Raw genomic sequence first — 5,881 nt, forward strand, 5'->3', positions numbered from 1 at the left:
TTTTTTTTTTTTTTCTTCCGTTCCTACAATTAATTTATAAGGAGTAGCCTTACCACGAAATGAACTCGTCACGACATTTCGGCCGGGCAATTAGGGCGCATGGAATAGTAATCGGGTATGACAATGTAAGCAAACTTCAGACTTAAAGAATTAAGAAAAAAACTAGGGGTGGAGGGGATTCGGGCGAGGGTGTGCCCAACGTTGTCTTCAGCTGTTTTGGAGCGAAGTTCAGGGAGCAAGGTAGTCCGGACTTCTGGGTCGCTGGCCGGGCGGGACTAGGTGCAGGGTAAAGAACACGGGCGGTGGAGTACGAACTCCAGGCTGCTGTATTGATGAACTGTGAGACTGGGCGAATCGCTTAACTTTTCTGGGCCTGTTTCTCCCTATAAAATTAAAGTGCGGGGCCGATGACCTTCGCAGGCCCTTGCCAGCTCAGGAACTTCAGTCCTCCTGCAGAGATGATAGGGAGGAGCAGTGTACTACTTGGCAAGGAATGTGGGTTCTGGTCCAGCCTCTGCCTTACTCGGGGTTCACCCACCTCGTAAGTGGAGCCATGTGTACCCCCATACGGGGCCTTGTGAGGACCCCGCCTTGTGATGTGTGGAGAATGTAAAGCGCTGTGCCCCGCGACACATCGCAGTTCCGGCCCTCAGTTTCCTTATCTGTAAAGTGGAGGTGTTGCTAGGAAAGAAAAATAGAGCCGGGAACTGAAAGCTTTCCCGGGGCTCTATATAAAGCGCTGGCGTTTCCGGGACGGCTGGCGGCATCTGGCTGCCCAATGGCCCCAAGATACGGTAATCCCAAACAATACTCGGGGTCATTGTTTACAGCCATAAAACACATTCTGTCCTGAGCTGCGTCCCCCAAGGACGCGCGCGGCTCGGCGAAGCTAGCCATTCTCCTCTCACCCCCGCCGCCGCCCCCTGAGCAGAGCCAAGGCTCCGCGGACCCGGCTGGGCGGATACGCGGTGCTCAGGCTGAGAGGACTAGGGTTATTTTTTTGTTTTTGTTTTCAACCCGGGTCCTGCCCGCCTAGGCGTTTACGCGCCTCTCCCAGCAGGACTGAGTAAATGCAGCCCTTTGACGCAAAACCCATCAGCCCTTTCCCCCAGCGGCAGCAGCAAAACCCTGAATCTGGGGGTGGGGACGGAATGGGGGGTGGAGCACCAGAGAAGAAGAAATCGTGACACTTTCGCACTTGCCTCGCCGTCCCCTTCGGCGCCACGCGAGCCCGGGCCGCCTTAGAGATCTTGGGGGTGCGGAGTCGGGGCGTGGGGAGCTCTGCCAGGGAGCCTCAGCCAGGCCCCCCGGGAGCAGCCTCGTGTCAAAGCGACGCGAACAAACGCCACTTTTGGTTTTCCTTTGAGCGGCGGCGGCGCCCAGCCCCCACCCCGCGCTCGACAATCCGGGTGCTTCTGGGTCTCTCCCACACAGTCCTTCCAGTAATGCGGGGGGGCGGGGGTGGAGGGGGAAAGGGAGCACGAGCTTCCTTCGCGGCCTCCACGGTCCCGGGCGTGCCCAGTCGGGGAAGGCGCCGCCGGGAGCGCGCAGGCGGGCGAGCGCACCCTCGCGCCCTCACCCTCCTCCGCCCTGCCTGCTCCCCGGCCCTTTCCTTTCTTGTGGGTTCCCGTAAAGCCCGGCAGCCCCGAGACGTCTGCAGAGCATCACGGAATCTGTGCTGATGCAAGTCTCTAGCCTCCCTTGGGTGCGCCCCGGCCTGCCTCGGAGCGCTTTGATCCCCGCCTTCCCCGCTCCAGAACTTGTGTTGGCTCCCTCTGCCCGCCTGGAGGCCCGCGTTCTGCAACCGGAGCTCAGAGCTCACCTTTCGGTTCAGCCAGACACAGAGCTGCGACCTGGTGCCCAGCAGATCCGCTCGTGACTGGGTCGAACTACCAAAGCGAGTGTTCATCCTTCAAGCCCACTTCGCTGCCCACTCCGTGTGTGTGTGTGTGGGGGGGGGGAGGCTCCTTCCAGAATTACCCACTGAGAGAGGGTCCCGCTACCTCCTGGAACAGCGCGCTAGGAATGCAGGCCAGCCTTTACCGAGCTCTTACCGAGAAGTGCTCACAGGGATCGTCCCTGCAATAGTCCTAACAAATCATCCTTAAAAAAAAAAAAAAAAAAAGTGGGTATTCCCTGGTTGCAGATCAAAAAAATGAAGTCAAGGAATGTGCGCCCAGGAAAAGTGGTTAGTGAATAAGTGACCCCCATTGCAAGCGCAGCTGGGTCTCTGCCATAGCAGGTTCTTCCCCTTACCCAGGACTGGGCAGGACGGAGCCTGCTGGAATGCCTTGTCTCCCCTTACCCGTCTCCAGAGGGCATGGACTTCATCTGGTGCGTGGCTCTGACTTACACTTACAGGTACTCAGCTCCTCCATTCTCAAACAGCCCAGCCCTGAGGGCTGAAGGGAGGACTGAGGTGGGCACCCCCCGGGTGGGGTGGGGAGAGCATCTTGAGGCTTCTGGTTATCATCTCTGAGCCCTGCCCTGCAGTTGCAGGTTTTCTCTTTTACCTCTCATGCCCATGCTGGCCCCTGACTTGACTCTCACACTGGCCATCCCTTGGGCACGACTGGCTCACACCCAGAGGCCTGGACAGTTCAAGAGGACTTTCACACACACGGCCACTCTCACGTCACACACCGCTCTGCTGACTGCGATGTGACCACGGGGCAGAGTGACTCTGGATTGCCAGAGAGGAGGCTGAGGAACAGAGTGGCCAAGACCGCCCAGAGCTCTCCCAGTATGTGGGCATCCGCACCCCAACTCAGACCTAATCTCACCCAAGTTCATACCCAGCGTTCTCCCGGTTCCCTAAGCTCCCAGCCCCAGCAAGTCAAAAGTAAACTCCATTTCTGGATGATAACAGTCAAGACGTAGCCCCTCCCCAACCCCTCCCCCTTGGCCAAAGGTTGGCTTCCAAGAACACTAAAAAGGGCAAGGAGGTGTGGACATGGAGCTGGTGGACATGGGCAGTCACCAGCAGAGATGCTAGTAACCCAGAGGTGTCGCCTGCATTTCAGGGTGCAGGTCCATCAGTGGTCTTACACCTCATCTCCAGTGGGAGCGAGCCTCAGTGTATCCCACACAGCCCTGGCAAGCTGCTCCTGCCCTCCTCTGACTCCCAGATACACTAAGCCACTACTCTGAGGGCGTGTGTTGTATCCCACAGGCAAAAAAAAAAAAAAGAAGGGTGGGAACCCCTGATTCAAAGAAAGCAGCAGGGGGTGGGGGGAGGCCCTGAGTGAATAGGATAAGCGATGTTCACCCCCTCTCTAGGGGCCTGCTCCATCCCCCTTTAAAGTCCAAGGGGGCTCCTCCAAGCTTAGGTATGTATCTGAGACGTGACTGGTTCCGTCCATGGCTTCCATTTCATGCACAGGATGAGAAAAAACTAAAACAAAGAGACAAGCCACTCTCCAGGCAATCCCACAGCCCTAGTGAGGCTGGGTGGTGGCTGCCTGCCCGAGTGTGGGAAAATTCATCCAGCTGTGCCCTGAGATAAGGGCACTTGATTTACTTTATTCCACACTTCGATTAAAAAAAAAACCCAGCAAACAACAAAACCTTTTAGACCACATTGATGATTATATTGACATTTGTAAGGAACTCTCAGAGCACATGCAAATGAGGCCTCTCGCCACCTGCCTCCCCTCACCCCAGACTCAGCAGTTACCCTAGAAGGAGGGCAGGAAGAAGGTACTTCCCCCTTTGGTGGTTTGTTTTATTATTATTATTATTATTTAATTTTTTTTTGTAAAGCCGGATGCATTCCAGAGATAAAGTGACCAGTGCAATTATTTAGAGTATCTTTATGAGTCAGAACAGAAGTCACCCCTCTGAGGAATGCTTCAGGTCTGGAGAGGAAGAGCAGGACAACTCCCCGGAGTTGTCCCCTGGGCCCAAGAACTGGGAGAGGTGGTTGGAATTGGGCTTCCAGCTGGCAGGTGGGACTCCGAGGACCGCTGGCCCTGCTGTGGCCAGCTGTGTGACCTGAGCCAAGTGCCTCAGCATGTCGGGATCTCTGCCCCTTCATGTGCCACCAAGCGCTGGCCTGAAGGGAAGTCCTAGAGTGGGAAGCTCTTTCCATGCTACTCATGTCTGGCAGGAATCTCTTGCCAGGCATCCTCAGGGCCTCCTTGGAAACACATCTCTCCCCTGCTCTGGGACTCTGGGAGGCTCCTGGGGAAAGCAGGGGCAGGCCCCAGTGTGACTGTCCCCCTCCTGCCCCACGCCCAGGCCAGGCAGGCCCCATCCATTTCTAACCTGTCAGGGCCTGGGGCTCTTCCCGGTGCTCACAGCCCAGGCCCCCGGATTGGTGGGCACATTCTGGGGAAGGAGGTTCATAAGAGCAGCCTGAGCCTGGATGGACCTGTCCTCAGGCAGCTGACCATCTAGCTGAGATGACAGCACAGTAGTGGGGCATGAGGTGACAGCAGTGATGACAACTATAAAGACCTACAGTGGTGCTTGTTTTGCATCAGGCGTTGCTTTAATTGAGTCATATGCATTAATTCAGGCAATATTCACAACAGCTCTGTGATGTAGCTACAGCTATTCTCCCCACTCAGCAGATGAGGAAAAGACAAGTCAAGAGAGGTAAACTCACCCAAGTTTCCAGACAAAAGAGAAACAGAGCTGGGGTTTGAACGTGCAGCCCCGGGCCCCCAATTCCTGGTACAGGGTTAGTGAACTGTTCCATCAGCGTGGCAGTGAATCATCACGGACTGTCTCCACGCACAGACACAACAGCCCGACCTCTCAACTTTCCATGCGGTAGGCTGGGCCCGTGGTACTGACCCTCTTTTCCAGATAAAGAAACTGAGGTTCAGGCAGGCTCAGTTCAAGGTCACACCGACCTTGCCTGCAGGACGGGGCTGTCCCCAGGTCTCCTGACTCCCATGTGCCGGCCTTCCAGGCACACGGGGTAGAAGCGGAACAGAGAGCCCCAGCACATGGACCCAGTTGCTCGTTCCCGGGCTTCACCCAGCTCTGCCCAGTAGAATCGCTGTCTCTCGGTTGACCCCCGGTCAGCCCCCAAGTCCCCTTCTTCAGGCAGCAGCTCTGATTTCCATTTGGGGAACTTCAACTTCTGCATTCCTTGTATCGGATTCAATGCCCCACTTACTGGCGGCCTTTACTCATTGGTTCAGGACGCTGCAGATGTCCCAAGACTGGCCTTTGAAAGTCAGAACTGAGACTTTGGGGGCCCTCCCTGGTGGCTCAGCGGGTTAAAGTGCAGCACTCTGAAGCAATCCGCAGCCACTGAAGCATGACTTTGATCCCGGCCAGGGAGCTGACCCACATGGCGCAGCAGCCCTCCCCTGTCTCACCTGCTGCCCTCCTCAACAGTGTGTTTCAGCCCATCTGCCTGTTCTGCAAACCCAACTCTGTCTCTGGTGAATCCTCTCACCTCCCGCACCTCTGGCCTGTAGCCCAATTCTGTATGCATAAATAAATAAATCTTAAAAGCAAAACAAACAAAAAACGACACTTTGCCTAAACAATGGAGAACAAGTTTCCGGTGGGTGCCGGTGGCGGTGGCCCCAATGCAGCTCCTAATGTGGCCGTACCTCGGATGCCCGCATTGTGGCAGGACATCTCCTCTCCTGGGAAGGCCCGCCTCCATGGGGATCTGTCACTCACAACTAAGAGTCCTGGCTAAGGCACCGGTAAAAGCACCAAGTGCACCTACTGTCAGCGCATGCTGCCTGCCAGACAGTTTAAGAACGGGCGGAGACAGGCAAGAATGTGACTGTCTTCAAACAATGTGGAATCTGATGGAGAATGCAAAAGATTCTTAAATAACTTCAAAAGCAATTAGAACACAATGACCGCTACAAGGCAACTCTGGGTCCTCTGGTTAGGAGCATTCCAGATG

The sequence above is a fragment of the Condylura cristata genome, unplaced genomic scaffold (genome assembly GCF_000260355.1).
Source record: "Condylura cristata isolate star-nosed mole 26May11 unplaced genomic scaffold, ConCri1.0 scaffold00020, whole genome shotgun sequence".
In the NCBI taxonomy this organism is placed as follows: domain Eukaryota; kingdom Metazoa; phylum Chordata; class Mammalia; order Eulipotyphla; family Talpidae; genus Condylura; species Condylura cristata.